Source organism: Rhinatrema bivittatum, chromosome 6 (assembly GCF_901001135.1).
Source record: "Rhinatrema bivittatum chromosome 6, aRhiBiv1.1, whole genome shotgun sequence".
NCBI lineage: Eukaryota > Metazoa > Chordata > Amphibia > Gymnophiona > Rhinatrematidae > Rhinatrema > Rhinatrema bivittatum.
The window spans coordinates 365641440-365658779 of record NC_042620.1 but is presented as its reverse complement, the minus strand read 5'-3'; positions in this window follow the sequence as shown (position 1 = coordinate 365658779).

The following is a 17340-nucleotide window of genomic DNA, read 5'->3' as shown; positions in this document are numbered from 1 at the left end:
TTAGACAGAGTTCTGCATTGACCAGGGTATCCAGCCAGTTTGGAGTCGTGAGCCCATTCTTTTTTCTGAGGTTCTTGGGTACGATGGTTTTACCGGCAGGTACTGAGTGAGTAGCAGCCAGAATAACTCTTTTCGGGTCGATGATGTGTTGCGGTTCCTCTGAGATATCCTCAGAGAGGAATGAGCGAGATAAGGCATCTGCTCTGTTTTTATCTCCAGGGCAGTATTTCAGCACAAAGTTGAATCTGTTGAAAAACAGAGACCATCTCGCTTGCCTAAGGTTTAGGCGCTGTGTGTGGCAGAGGTACTCCAAATTCTTATGGTCTATAAAGACTGTGACTTGATGTTGTGCTCCTTCGAGCCAAGGACGCCACTCCTCGAATGCCATCTTTATTGCCAGGAGCTCACACATCCAGTGCCTCCAGCAGACTCATCCAGCAGACTCACCCAGCAGTCTCCAGCATTCATTCAGCAGTCTCATTCAGCAGTCTCACTCAGCAGACTCATTCAGCCGCCTCCAGCAATCTTTCAGCAGACTCACTCAGCAGTCTAATCCAACAGCCTCCAACACTCTTTCAGCCTCACTCCCCCAACAAACATCTCCATCTCAACAAATCAAACACACAACTATAATGAGTTAAGAAAGAATCACCCCCACTAAACAACCACCACCTTCAGACAAGACCAACATGGCTCATCAGAAACGAAACAGATACCTGATAAATATCCCCCTCAACAAGTATCTCAAAAACATGTTATACCTCACCTTCTTTCTCATAAATGCACAATCCCTGACAAAAAAATTCATGTTAATATCTGACATTCTATAAGAAAAAAAACCTGACTTCATCGCCATAACAGAAACCTGGTTTAAAAATACCGACCAAGTATTAACAAACCAACTAACAACAATGAATATGACTTATTTTCAATCCCACGCAAGTCTCGCAGAGGTGGAGGATTACTCCTAATTATAAAAAAAACAGCTCTCAATTAAAATAATCCCATACCATCTCCCAAAACACTACGAAGTCTACCTTTTTGACTCTGAAATCATACAAATTTGCCTAGTTTACTGCCCTCCCAAGCTTCTGGATAACGAAATCTCCCCTCTCTTAGAATTCCTAATATCAAACATCAGTATAAAAAAGCCGACAATTATACTTGGTGACTTCAATCTTCACACAGACACCACCCCAGATCACAAAACTGCCAAACCATGCTAGACATGCTATCAAGTCTAAATCTAAACCAACAAGTTAACAACCCCACGCACAAAGCGGGACACACATTGGGCCTAATCTTCACGAACCACTTCTTCTCAGACACCTCTATAACATACAGACCAGTCCCCTGGTCCAATCACTACCTCCTTCAATGTAAGACGCAAGCAAATTTCAACAACACAACAAAAACAAATGAAACATCTTCTTTAAAATACCGACCACCCTTCCAAACCAACATTCTCCAACAAGAACTAGGAAAAAAAACTAGCAAACCTAGATCTCTCAAATTACTGAAGAAACTGCAAACAACATAAACCCTGAAAAATTAAAATGGATAAAGAAAAATAGAGAAACAACCCATGGTACAACACACAACTAAAAACTACGAAAGCCAACCTTAGGAAAAAAGAAAAGGATTGACAAAAAAACAATTGTCCCCTGACACTGCAAAGATATCGCACACAACTTGCCATCTATAAAAAAATGATTCATAACACTAAACGGGAATACTATAGTCAAAAGATCAAAAACTCCACCAATAACTCCAAATCTCTATACAACTTCATAAACAACCTCATATCTGAAAACAACAATTCCACCACAAATACATCCAAAAATCTAAGTCAAGATCTGGCCATATTTTTCAAAAACAAGAAAAGTAAAATAACTGGAACCACCAACAAATCCCAGTTCACAGAAGACCAAATATCAACCACAAATATAATACCATGGGCTAATTTCGAACCAATCTCAACCATAGAAACAGAAAAAATCATAAGAAAAATAAACCCAGCACGCCACGATCTTGACATCATCCCAACACGAGACCTAAAGGAAATAGCTCACTCCATAGCTCCAGCAATAGCAGCAATCATTAATAAATCCCTTGAAGAAGGTGAACTACCAGACAAACTAAAAACTGCAACAATCAAACCAATACTAAAGAAAAAAAACCTAGACCCAAACAATCTGAACAACTACCGCCCAATCTCCAACCTACCCCTACTGGCAAAACTGACAGAAAAAGCGGCCCTGAAACAGCTCAATGATCACCTCGAAATCAACAACATCCTGCATCCCGCACAACACGGTTTTAGGAAAAAACACTCCACGGAAACCCTGCTACTCAACCTTTCAAATAATATAATAAAAGGCTTTGATAATAAAATAAACCATTTACTAATCCTTCTGGACCTCTCGGCCACATTTGACACTGTAGACCACAAAAGCCTAATATTTATTTATTTATTTATTTATTTTTAGTTTTTATATACCGATCTTCTTGCATTAGATACAAATCAAACCGGTTTACACGGAACAAAAAACTGCCTGTAAGGCGATACATGGAACCAAGAACATACAGTATAATAAACTGGTCAACTTATTTATAAATTTAACTGACCCATGAAAACAGTTTGCATTACATAGTAATGTAATATATGATAACACATAAATATATATATATATATATATATATATATATATATATATATATATAAACGAATATATATATATATATATATATACACACATATAAAATAAAAATATATACACATATACTCATGCATGACACATAGTAAACATATTTCTAGTTATGGAGGGATTAAAGGAGTAAAAGACTGAAAGGTGTCTGAAGGTCTTTTAAAAGGGACCAAGGGCTAGCGAAAATTGAGATATGAGATAGAATTTAAACATCTTGGAGAATAGAAAGCATGTGATAAGCTAAAAAGCTGATTCAGGAAATGCAAGGTTAAATAACCAAGTTTTTAATTTTTTCTTGAAAGATATAATATCAACACTAGCAAACATTGGTCTCTCAGGCAAAACGCTAGACTGGTTCACATCCTTCCTCAAAAACAGATATTTCAAAGTCAACAACAACTCATCCGACGCCATCCCTCTTGAAACAGGAGTGCCACAAGGATCCGCACTATCGGCTATACTCTTTAATAGGGATGTGAATCGTTTTTTAATGATATAAATTATCGTCCAATAATTTTAAAATCGTCATTAATCGTTAAGGGACTGGATACAATAGGAATACCACTGATTTATCATGAAAAATCGGGTTTTTTGGTTAGTGCGCACTAACGGGAGTTAGTGCGCACTAACAGAAAATGATACAATTTGACACTTTTCAGGTCAAGTTAAGGTCAGTTAAGTTAGTTCGGAATGAATATGTATTCCTATTGGCTGGCTGCCCTCTTATTTATTGATGTTACCAAGGTTCCCACTGAGGTGATGGTTTAATATATGGGGGATGGGTGGAAACGGTTGGTAGCTTGACAAAAAAAGTAATGTGATCACTGATCAGTCAATGTGACTAGAACTTGTGCCCTATCCCTGATACAGGGAGTGTTGTGATCTTCCTGCACACAGTGCCCTATCCTGGTTACCGGGGGTGTTGTGATCTTCCTGCACGCAGTGCCCTATCCCTGATACCGGGAGTGTTGTGATCTTCCTGCACGCAGTGCCCTATCCCTGATACCGGGAGTGTTGTGATCTTCCTGCACACAGTGCCCTATCCCAGTTACCGGGAGTGTTGTGATCTTCCTGCACGCAGTGCCCTATCCCTGATACTGGGAGTGTTGTGATCTTCCTGCATGCAGTGCCCTATCCCTGATACCGGGGGTGTTGTGATCTTCCTGCACGCAGTGCCCTATCCCTGATACCGGGGGTGTTGTGATCTTCCTGCATGCAGTGCCCTATCCCTATCCTCCTCCACCAACACCATTCCTCAGTTCTTCACTCACATCACTCCTCACTCCTCCACTCACACCACTCCTCTTTACTTCTCCACCACCAATTCTTCACATGAAAAGACAGACAAACAAACAAAAACGTTCACTCCAACAAAGAAGACAAAAGACCAAGGTAAAGGGAAACAGATGGCAACAGAAGACCAGACAACACCCTCAGGTAATAGAATCAGAAAAAGTTCCTGCTTCCATTAAACTACTCACCAACTCTCCTCTCTCTCCCACACCTGAAACACCCTCAAAGAGGCAGCTGCAGGAAGCCGGTATATATAAACTGAAAAAATAACGCATCACGCATTAATCAACGCTAGTCACATAAAATGACAAGTCAGGAATTACTTACCCTATGCGATGCGGTAGCCAGGAAATTAGCCTAACCATGCCCTTTTTTAAAATCTTGGATGTTATTTTTGCTATATTTATAGCTATTTGATGAATCTAGGCCAAAGATTTAAAAACCAATAAAAGACTCTTAAACTGTATATGAGACAGGGCTGGAGTAATAAAATCATGGAGTTTTAAGCCCAGAAAAATTCATGCCATCATATGTGAATACATTATAAGAGAGACAACAGTCTTCACTTGTTGAGAGTGGTTAGTGTAAAAAGACTGGAACCAACTCTGTCAGATCATTGACAGCAGGAATCATGAGATGCTCTGATTGTCTCATGGTCCATGGTGTCCAAGACAACGGAAAGGACCAATTGTACCACCAGTGAGTCTGATCCCCTATCTAACTCTATTGGAGCCAATTCATTAAAAATAAACAGAAGAGTTTCTATACTATACAGAGACTAAAAGCCTATATAGCAGGAACTCAAATAATCTTTTTTAATCATAAATTCCCGCAGCTGCAAGACAACCACATGTGCGATCACTTTACTAAGATAGAGAAGAGATGAAACAAGGCACTAATTTGTAAGATCGTCAACCTCTTATCTTTTAAGGAAATATCTAATAACTAAAAAAGGCATTAATAATATAACTCAAGGCAGGGACTAGATCATAAACATTTCCTCTTGATTTTGATAAAATAGCCAGCACTTTTGAGGGGGAACCATTCTAAAGGATTTAATAGCATCCTCCTGCGGGATTCCAGCAACCTCTATGTCATAAATTGTTTATTGCTCCTTTAGGATACAGATTTTAGATTCTAAGTTGTTAGAAAACTCCTCTGCATTAAGTAGTGAGCTTATTACAGTGTCCTCATTAGAGAGTTGCTTATTCTGCAGTCTCTTTACTATATTAGGCAGTGAATTAGAGGAATGTTTAGAATATAGGGAGTCTAACTTTCAAACCTGTTCATGGTGCATCATTTGTATGTGTGTGTATGTTATAAATTGTAGGGATGTGAATCGGGCTTCGGACGACTGAAAATATCATCGATATTTTCAAAATCGTCAGAAATCGGGGGCTCCCCAAAACGATAGGAAAACCCCACGATATTGATCGTGGGAGTTCCCTTATCGTTTTGGGGGAGGGCGGGAAAAATGGCACACAAAAATAACCCCTAAACCCACCCCGACCTTTTAAAACTAACCCCTTAGCTTCCCCCACCCTCCCAAAGCCCCCAAAAACTTTTTACAGGTACCTGGTGGTCCAGTGGGGGTCCCGGGAGCGATCTTCCGCTCTGGGCCGTCCTCTCGCTCCCGGGCCGTCAGCTGCCACTAATCAAAATGGTGCCGATGGCCCTTTGCCCTTACCATGTGACAGGGTATCCGTGCCATTGGCCGGACCCTGTCACATGGTAGGAGCACTGGATGGCCGGCGCCATCTTGTGCTCCTACCATGTGACAGGGGCTAACCAATGGCACCGGTAGCCCCTGTGACATAGTAAGGGCAAAGGCTATCGGCGCCATTTTGATTACTGGCAGCCGATGGCCCGAGTGCAGGAGATCGCTCCCGGACCCCTGCTGGACCACCAGGGGCTTTTGGCAAGTCTTGGGGGACCCTTCTGACCCCCACAAGACTTGCCAAAAGTCCAGCGGGGGTCCGGGAGTGAACTCCTGCACTCGGACCGTCGGCTGCCAGTATTCAAAATGGCGCCGATAGCCTTTGCCTTTACTATGTCACAGGGGCTACCTGTGCCATTGGTCAGCCCCTGTCACATGGTAGGAGCACAAGATGGCATCGGCCATCCAGTGCTCCTACCATGTGACAGGGTCCGACCAATGGCACGGATACCCTGTCACATGGTAAGGGTAAAGGGCCATCAGCGCCATTTTGATTAGTGGCAGCCACTGGCCCGGGAGCGGGAGGATGGCCCAGAGCGGGAGATCGCTCCCGGGACCCCCACTGGACCACCAGGTACCTGTAAAAAGTTTTTTTTGGGGGGGGGTTGGGAGGGTGGGGGAAGCTAAGGGGTTAGTTTTAAAGGGTCGGGGTGGGTTTTTTGTTTATCGGCTCGGGTGCAGCCGATAAACAAAACCGCGATAGGGCCCGATGCAAAAAAACCCACATGTGAATCGGAACCGGAATCGGAACCGATTCCGGTTCCGATTCACATCTCTAATAAACTGCCATATCTCTAAAATGCAAGCTTGAAAGTAACTGCAACAACATGTATGTGTAATAACCCTTATTTATACATGGAGGCAGTTTTTTTTTTTTTCTAAAGTATGTGCATTTATGTCCTGAGTTTCCAAAGCATTTATATATGTAAAACTGGGTTTTATTGGAGTAAATGGGCTTTTGAAACTTGCTACAATATATGCCATTGAATTGTCCTTTGCATTTACTCTTGTAAGTGCACTTTACTCAAGTTAATGGCTTTTGAAAATTGCTAAGATAGTATGTTAGATTTACGTTAACTCCTTTGAAAATTGCCTCCATGCTGTGTTGAAAATATTTACTTGCATGCATACTTGAAATCACCAGTTTGCCATTACCTCTACCAGTTCATTCAGTCCATCTCCAGTTCATTTAGACACTGGACCCCACAGGAAATCATCCAGACTTCTCATCCAAAACTTGTAATTTTTCACTCGCGCCAGTCAATTAGCAGGCGTAATGTGTACACATATCTCTCTTAGAAAATAGCAACGACCACGTGTACTTCTCAACTCTGCCCTGGAACATCCCTAGCCTTCCCCTCTTTTCCCACTGCCAAAATGTACGTGTGAAATGGAAAATATGTGCATACTCTCGACATCCATAAAATATCATATTCGCAAGTACATGCATTCATGCTATATTTCATTTTCTCAACAAGATTCCTTTTGTCCCCTTTGGTATCACTGCTGAAGTTTTTTTCTGTGCGATAGTTTCTACAGCTTTTTTGGGTCCTGGCACAACAGTATGTCCTGAGCTTTTGTGTGCCCAACTTTAATAAAGTGTTGTTTGTTTTTTATCCCAGATTTGCTATGAATTGAAGGGGCTCATGGTAAACTCTCCCCATATCCCCAAGTATGGAGCGGGGCCAGTGGGAAAAATATATTTGTAGAGAATTGCATTTTTAAGGAATTTAAGGCCTTTTTTTCATATTTTCTCTAGAATTTCTTTACTTTAGGGATGGAATTGCTGTACTTCGAATCTTAATGAAGTAGGTGGGTTTTGGTCTCCCAGGCAGCAATTTAGTATCAGGAAATGGACAGTATGAATCTGTTTGCAATCAAAACATTTCTGCATCTTTCCACGTCCAAGTTGCTCTACCTTACAGTAGTAAATGTGAAAACATTAAGTGCCTTTATCTGAGAGCAAGTGACATTATCAGGTGTGAGCAGCAGATACTGTTGGAGGTGATGATCTGCTTAGCATTGGAAATAACACCTCTAATGATGCTCACTGATTGTTTCAGTGCAAGCAGGGTCTTCAGAGTAACTGGCATTGGTCTAAACTATTGTCTTGCACGAGCATTATCCAAAATACAATATTTCTGGACTGCGTGTGCTGCAGGTCAGGTAGATTCTGCCTGCAAAATTTTCACTTACCACTACTTCATTCTGCATACTCACTGCTATTTTACATTTATTTATTTATTTTTATTTATTTATGCAATTCTTATATGCCGTTGTTCAGAACACAAGGTTCTATCTTTACGGTTTACATAGTACAAGCTAATACATTTACCTCCTAGTAGGGGTAAGTGAAATTGACTAACATGCTGGACATGGAAGCAAGCATAGCCTGCATCATTCATCAGTGTCACAAGTGATGGTGTGCTAAATTATCCATGTGTGCTGTACTCCTACGGGTAAACTGAGGATTGCAGACTGCACTGGCACGTAACCCTTAAAGACTTTTATTTTTCTGGGAAGAAAATCCTGATATTTTACTGTTGCAAAACACGCAAACTGCAATTATATTGAAATTATGGATGACCTGAAGTGCATACCGTGTAAAACCCACAGCTCTTATTTCCTTTCAAAAAATTTCACAATTTTTGCTCTTTGGCTAGCAAGGAGCCAGCTTCCTTCACTTTATTTCTGTCCTTCTCATTGCTACAAATGCTCATCCTCTTCTCATCCCCCTCCCATCTATGCATTGTCAACAAGGATCTTGAAAATAGCTTTTGATTATCAAACATATTTCCTAGGAAGCTTCCGATATTTTCCTTCTAAGTAAAATAGAGAGAACCAGTTTTAAGAAAAAGAGTAGAACCCTCCATAGGGGTTTCCATATTTTTTGTTTTAATCAATTGTAAAATGGACTGAAATATGTAAAGTGACATGCCCATTAAAATAATGTGAGCTGCTAGCAAGTTATATTTGTGTCTTCTAACAGGGCTTTTATTTGGAATTGAAATAATTCTCTTTGAAATTTTTCTCCATTTAAACACATTGAGAGAAATCAGGGGAAATGGAATTAGGATATTCATGATCCATGTTGCCGTCTTATTTCAGAGAGAGCACTGAGTCTACTGTCAAATGTTTTCTACAGAAATTTCATATTTAAATTTTGATTTTTGATGCATTATACAAGTAAATCCTATGTCTCCAGGATGGGTATTGTTTTTTGGCGGGGGGAAGGGGGGGGGGGAAGCTGGTCAGAGCTGCATATGAAGTTACAGATATAGAGGATATAGCTATGAACACATCTAGAAGATTATACAATTAATATCATTTTTATGCTGTCCTTTTTGCCATATATTCTAGACTTGACATATAAGGGTAGGTTTGAAAATCAACTTAAGCTTCTCCAAACCAAACTAAATCACATTGCAGTCTCTTTCTTGTGGCTTGGGCACAAGGGACAACAGTAAGATACACTACGTATTAACTGAATGAATCAACAACCAGCAGGCAAATCTTTTCAAAAAGTTTCATATCTGATTGATGAACCTCGAACATTTTCTGTAGGTTTGCTGAATTGTTTCTCCAATTTTTTATTTTTTTAAAGAAAAGTCATAGTCGAATGATCTGAAGGAGATCATTAAAAATCGATTTCAGCTCAATTGGAAAATCCAAAGCCAATTTCCTTAATAGTGGATCCACTCAGGGCCAGTGCTTCAATTAGGCAAACCAGGAGGTCTCTTAGAGTGCTAACATTTTTGGGTTGCTGTGCCAGAGCCGGTAGGAGGGTGCATTAGGCTGGAGCTTCTGCCAGTGGGTAAGTTGGGTTTGGGGTAGTGGGTGCATAGCTGAAGATTCACCTAGGGCACCAAATACTTTTGCACTGGCCCTGGATCTATTTCAGATTTTTTTTCTAGACTCAGAAAAATTCAGAAATGTCTATCAGATCAGGTAAAATGCTCCTAATTTGAGATGAACTTCAAACTTTTGGCATATCCTTAGCATCCAATAGGCCATTAATAGTGACTAAAGTCTCTGGGTGAAGAGGCCATATACAAGATACTAGAGGAGTACACTTGCATTTAAGCAGAGCTCATTAGATGCCATGGACATCTTTACTGTCCAGGTATAGGATCCTAAGACTTCTAGAGCTTATAGAGTTAATTTAATTGAGAAACTTTGATCAGACTGCTGAAGTCTAAATTATAGGCTGAAAACATTTCTGTAGCACCCCATCTGGTGCTAACAAATATATTTACACTTAAAGGCTTGATTGAAGTCCTTAGGGAATTGGAAGGTTTATTTCAGGGACCTAAATGGAGACCTATTATTTAATTAAGAACATAAGAACATGCCATACTGGGTCAGACCAAAGGTCCATCAAGCCCAGCATCCTGTTTCCAACAGTGGCCAATTAGTTAAGTCAGTTAATGGACCTCTCCACCAAGAACTTATACAAACCTTTTTAAAACCAGCTACACTAACTGCATTAACCACATCCTCTGGCAACAAATTCCAGAGCTTAATTGTGCACTGAGTGAAAAATAATTTTCTCCGATTAGTTTTAAATGTGCTACTTGCTAACTTCATAAGGTGCCTCCTAGTCCTTCTATTATCCAAAAGAGTAAATAACTGATTCACATTTACCTGTTTTAGACCTCTCATGATTTTAAAGACCTCTATCATATCCTCTCTCCGCCATCTCTTCTCCAAGCTGAAAAGCCCTAACCTCTTTAGCTTTTCCTCTTTGGGGAGCCATTCCATTCACTTTATCATTTTGGTCGCCCTTCTCTGTACCTTGTCCAGTGCAACTATATCTTTTTTGAGATGCGGTGACCAGAATTGTACACAGTATTCAAGGTACAGTCTCACCATGGAGCAATACAGAGGCATTATGACATTTTCTGTTTTATTTATCATTCCCTTCCTAATAATTCCTAACATTCTGTTTGCTTTTTTGATTGCCACAGCACACTGAGTCGATGATTTCAATGTATTATCCAATATGATGCCTAGATCTTTTTCCTGGGTGGTAGCTCTTAATATGGAACCTATTGTTGTATAACTACTGCATGTGCTATTTTTCCCTATATACGGTACATAACTTTGCACTTGTCCACATTAAATTTTATGCACCATTTGGCAGTCCAATCTTCCAATCTCTCATGGTCCTCCAGTAATTCATCACAATCTGCTTGTGATTTGACTATTTTGAATACATTTGTATCATCTGCAAATTGATTACTTCACTCATCGTATTCCTTTCCAGATCATTTATAAATATACAAGCCGTTAAGCCCGTTAAAACGGGCCACATCCCTCTGTCTCTCACCTCCCCCTCATTCTCTCTCCCCTCACTCTTACCACCCCCTACCTCCTTCCCTCACACTCACCCACTCCTCCCCACCCTCCCTCTCCTCTCACTCAGTCCCTCCCTCCCTCTCACTCACACTCAGTCCCACTCCCTCCCTCCTCTCCCTCCCTCCTCTCCCTCAGTCCCACTCCCTCCCTCCCTCTCTCTCAGTCCCACTCCCTCCCTCAGTCCCCACTCACTCCCTCCCCCCTCACTCAGTCCCACTCACTCCCTCCCCCCCTCTCCCTCTCACTCAGTCCCACTCCCTCCCTCCCCCCTCTCACTCAGTCCCACTCCCTCCCTCTCACTCAGTCCCACTCCCTCTCTCTCCTCCCCTCTCACTCAGTCCCTCCCTCTCTCTCAGTCAGTCCCTCCCTCTCTCTCTCCTCCCTCACTGCTGCCGCCCGTCTTCGCCGCCACCGCTGCGGCCCTGTCTCTCACCTCTCCCTCATTCTCCTTCTCCCCCTTCCACTTACTCACATCCCTGACTCTCACCTCTCCCTCATTCTCACTCTCCCCTCACTCTTCCCCACCCCCTACCTCTCTCCCACACACTCACCCACTCCTCCCTCCCCCTCACTCAATCCCTCCCTCCCATTCAGTCCCTCTCTCCCAGTCCCTCCCTCTCACTCAGTCACTCCCTCCCACTCTCTCTCTCCGTCCCTCCCACTCCCTCCCTCCCACTCAGTCCATCCCTCCCTCTCTCTCTCGCCTCCCTCCCTCGCTACTGGCCGCCGCCGCCGCCCGCCGCTGCTACCGCCGCCGCCGCCCGCTGCCGGTACCGCCGCCGCCCACTGCCACTACCGCCGCCGCCGCCGCCATGTTTTTGTTTTTTTTTTACGCTGCCTAAGACCGACGTGCTCGCCCGCACATGCGCAGTAGAGCTGCTCTCTACTGCGCATTTGCGGCACGTCGGTCAAGCGTCGTTTATCTAGTTAGATTGAAAAGCACCAGTCCTCTGAGAAAATTGACCATTTAATCCTACTCTCTGTTTCCTGTCTTTTAACCAGTTTCTAATCCACAAAAGGACATCACCTCATATCAATGACTTTTTAGTTTTCTTAGAAGCCTCTCATGAGTGATTTTGCCAAATGCCTTCTGAAAATCCAAATACACTACATCTACCGTTTCACCTTTATCCACATATTTATTATTCCGTTCAAAAAAATGAAGCTGATTTGTGAGGCAAGGATTCCCTTTGGTAAATACCTGTTGACTGAATATCATTAAACCATGTCTTTCTATATGCTTTGTGATTTCAATCTTTAGAATAGTTTCCACTATTTTTCCCAGCACTGAGTCAGCCTAACTGGTCTATAATTTTCTGGATCACCCCTGGAGCCCTTTGTAAAATATTGGTGTTATGTTAGCTCCCCTGCAGTCCAGGTACAATGGATGATTTTAATGATAGACTACACATTTTAACTAATAGATCTGAAATTTTATTTTTTAATTCCTTTAGAACCCTGTAGTGCATACCATCTGATATAGGTGATTTGCTACTCTTTAGTTTGTCAGTCTGGCCTACTACATCTTCCAGGTTCACAGTGATTTGGTTCAGTTCATCTGACGCATCCTTGAAAACCATCTCCAGAACCGGTATCTTCCCAACATTCTCATTAGTAAACAAAGAAGCAAAGAATTTATTTAGTCTTTCTATAATGGCCTTATCTTCCCTAAGATCCCCTTTAACCCCTTGGTCATCTAACGGTCCAACCAACTCCCTTGCAGGTTTCCTGCTTTGAGTATATTTTAAAACGTTTTTATTATGTGTTTTTGCCTACTACATTTCAAATTCTAAGGCCTGTCTTATGAATATATTACACTTGACAATGCTTATGTTTTTTCCTATTTTTTTCACATGGATCCTTCTTCCAATTTTTGAAGGATGTTTTTTTGGCTAAATTAGCCTTTCACCTCACTTTTTTTTCAATTCTTTATTTTCAAATTTTTGAACATTTCTTCCAGGAACAAAAACTCCTTACAGTAAATTCAATGTCCTACAAACTGTATAGTCACAAGCATATATATTAAACATCATATATAATAATTGTACGGACATTTAAATTATAAGAAAAATAATGTAATTAGGAGGCGGAAGGAGCAAAATCGCAAGAAATTGAAAATAACAAAGTAAAAATATGGCACGCCTATAATGCAGCTTCCTTATTTTAAACCGGATCTGTCGGAGTAGCCATAGGGGCTCTTCCAGCCAAGAACGACTTCAGTTGGTCCGGTTCTAAGAATATATAATTCACATTAAGGTATCTGATGCACGCTTTGCAGGGGTATTTCAAAGTAAATTTCGCTCCTAGCTTCACAACATCTGATCTCAAAGCAAGAAAATCCTTCCTACGGGTTTGAGTCACTTTGATCACATCTGGATAAATCCATATAGGACTTCCATAAAAAGGCATCAAACGATTTCTGAAGAATAAACGCATTACTGCCCCAGGGAGCGGAGACAGAGGCAGTGTAGAGCTTCACCACTGGAAGCCTGAGGTCCTCCTGGGAGGATCCCGTGGGACCCGGGCCACTTGGACTTAGGTGGGCTTCGCAGGGTCTCCTGGGAGAATGGAAGTCTGGTGTGCCCACTGAGACTAGGGGAGTGCTATCGGGTTCGAGGCTGGAGACAGGTTGAAGCAGAGAGAACCAGTATAGTGTTGGTGATGACAAGGCTAGGGACAGAGCCAGAATCAATGGACAAGGTCAGGCAGGCAAAGGTCAGAATCCAGAGGTCAGTCCGAGGAGAGGTCAACAAAGCAAGGGTCAGGGGCCGGAGGTCAAACGAGGTCAAGGAACAGGCTGAGGTCTTAGGCAGGCAGCAGGCAGGCAGGCTGGTCAGGAACAAGCTGAGATTTTTGGCAGGCGACAGGCAGGCAAGCAGGTCAGGAACAAGCTGAGGTCTTTGGCAGGCGGCAGGCAGGACAGGAACAAGCTGAACTCTTTACCAGTAAGTCAGTCCGGGGTAAGACCAGGGAGATGAACAGACAGATGTAGGCACAAGCAGGATAGGAAGCAGGAACAAGCAGGAACAGAACTGGAACAGAAGGATCCTGGAATGAGACTAGGGACAAGCAAGCAAGATACATGAACAAGGGCAATCTCAGGAACAAACTGACCCGATTGCCAAGGCAAGGCAGTGAGGCCAGGAACGTCCTTTTAACAGGAACTCAATCAGGGTGTGCCGTGGAAATAGGCCCCGCCCTAGAGCCTACATTAGAGCGGCTAGTCTGTGCGCGCGTGCCTAGGGGCGTGGCCCAGGATGCTGAGGATGCCGAGGCTTGGCGTGAGGCCTGGCGCACAGCCACAGGCCTGGCGACCGCCACTGCAGGACACTGTGGACTAGTGAAGGCTGCGAGGGAGACTAAACTGGGACCCGCTGTGGAACCCTGAAGGTGAGCTGTCCCGTGTGCGGGACGGCCGTGGGCGGGGCGCGTAACAGATTGTGCTTCTAATATTGTATTCTTAAAGAATGTCCATGCCTGTTATACACTTTTAACCTTTGCAGCTGCACCTTTCAGTTTTTTTCTAATTATTTTTCTCATTTTATCAAAGTTTCCCTTTTGGAAATTTAGTGTTAGAGATATAGATTTACATAGGGGTAGATTTTCAGACATACGTGTGGGCATAGATTTGTTTGCGCACAAACAAATCTACGCCCAATTTTATAACATGCGCGTGCTATAAAATCCTGGGTCGGTGCACTCAAGGGGGGTGTACAATTGTGCAACTTGCGCGTGCCGAGCCATGCAGCCTTCCTCCGTTCCCTTCGAAATCGGAGCGGCCTCAGAAGGAACTTTCCTTCCGCCTCTCCCCAGCCCTATCTAACCCCCCCTGACCTTTATCGTCAAAGTTGCGCCTCCCTCTGGGCAGGTGTAACTTGCGTGCTGGTTGGCTGCCGGTGCGCCGTCCCTCAGCAGGGTCGCAACGGAGGAGGCCTTGGCCCCGCTCCCGGAACACCCCTGGACTCGCACCCCGCCCATAGCTCAGCCCCTGGAACGCCCCTTTTTCGAAGCCCGGGACATACGCTTGTCCTGGGGCTTGTGCGCAATGCTGAGGCTATGCAAGATAGGCTCGGCGCGCACAGGGGCAGGCAAGGGCAGGTTTTCGGGGGTTACGTGCATATCTTATGCACCGTAACCCTTTGAAAATCTATCCCATATTGTCCCCCTTCCGGTCATTCATTGAAGTTTGGACATGTTATAATCACTATTGCCAAGCGGCCCTACCATCATTACCTCTCACCAAATCCTGCATTTCAGTAAGAATTAGATCTTAAATAGCTCCCTCTCTTGTTGGTTCCTTGACCATTGCTCCATGAAGCTGTCATGTATTCCATCCAGGAACTTTACGTCTCTAGCATATTTTGATGTTACATTTACCCAGTCAATATTGGGGTAATTGAAATCTCTCATTATTATTTTGCTCCCAAATTGGTTAGCTTCCCTGATTTCTCTTAGCATTTCATCATCTGCCTGATCATTTTGGCCAGGTGGACGGTAGTATACTCCTAACACTATACTCTTACTAATTAGACTTCTGGCATTGCGAATTTTGGCATTGTGAATTTTGATCATCTCTTTGTTCAGGAAGGAGTTAAACATGGGGATGGGGCAATATTTAGCCACTGAGCGGTTCGGCTAGTTAGCCAGATAAACATAACCTGCTAAGTTGCAGTGTATAATATATTAAGTGGTGTGGTTGTGCGGCTGAATATACACAGCTATCTTAAAGTTATCTAGTAGGGATGTGAATCATTTTTTGACGATTTAAAATATCGTCCGATATATTTTAAATCGTCAAAAATTGTTAGAGCCGCGATACAATAACAATTCCCCTGATTTATCGTCAAAAAATCGTAAATCGGGGGAAGGGGGAGTGGAAGGGGGAGAGCGGGAAAACCGGCACACTAAAACAACCCTAAAACCCACCCCGACCCTTTAAAATAAATCCCCCACCCTCCCGAACCCCCCCAAAATGCCTTAAATTACCTGGGGTCCAGAGGAAGGGTACCGGTGTGATCTTTTACTCTCAGACCTCCGTGCGTTGTAGAAATGGCGCCGGCGCTATTTTGGTTTTTTGTCCCCCGACGTCAGGAGTGTAGTAGATCGCTCCCGGACCCCCGCTGGACCCCCAGGGACTTTTGGCCAGCTTGGGGGGGCCTCCTGACCCCCACAAGACTTGCCAAAAGTCCAGCGGGGGTCCGGAACGATCTCCTACCGCGAATCGTTTTTCCGTACGGAAAATGGCGCCGGCCATACGCTGTATGGCCGGCGCCGGCCGTACAGCAACACGATTCGACTGCAGGAGGTCGTTCCGGACCCCCGCTGGACTTTTGGCAAGTATTGTGGGGGTCAGGAGGCCCCCCCCAAGCTGGCCAAAAGTCCCTGTGGGTCCAGCGGGGGTCCGGAATGACCTCCTGCAGTCGAATCGTTTTTCCGTACGGAAAAACGATTCGCGGTAGGAGATCGCTCCCGGACCCCCGCTGGACTTTTGGCAAGTCTTGGGGGGGTCAGGAGGCCCCCCCAAGCTTGCCAAAAGTCCCTGGGGGTCCAGCGGGGGTCCGGGAGCGATCTCCTACCCTCCTGACGTCGAAGGACAAAAAAACAAAATGGCGCCGGTGCTACCTTTGACCTGTCATATGACAGGTCAAAAGTAGCGCCGGCGCCATTTCTACAACGCACAGAGGTCCGAGAGTAAAATATCACACCGGGACCCTTCCTCTGGACCCCAGGTAATTTAAGGCATTTTGGGGGGGTTCGGGAGGGTGGGGGATTTATTTTAAAGGGTCGGGGTGTGTTTTAGGGTTGTTTTAGTGTGCCGGTTTTCCCGCCCTCCCCCTTCCCCTCCCCCCCCCACTTGACCCCAGGTAATTTAAGGCATTTTGGGGGGGTTCGGGAGGGTGGGGGATTTATTTTAAAGGGTCGGGGTGGGTTTTAGGGATGTTTTAGTGTGCCGGTTTTCGATTTACACGATTTACACGATTTACACGATATTTAAAAAACCCAAACTGCGACGATCCGATTCCCTCCCCCTCCCAGCCGAAATCGATCGTTAAGACGATCGATCACACGATTCACATCTCTATTAGCTAGATATGTTTATCTGGCTAATTTTAGGACAGGTCAGGAAATTTATGGGAGTTAGGGAGATAAATACTTTTCTGGCTAGAATCTAGCCAGATAGGTCTTTCAATACAGTAGTTTTGCCATTTATACAGATAACTTTTCAGTTATCTGTCTGATTGGCTTTTGAACATCGACCTCAGA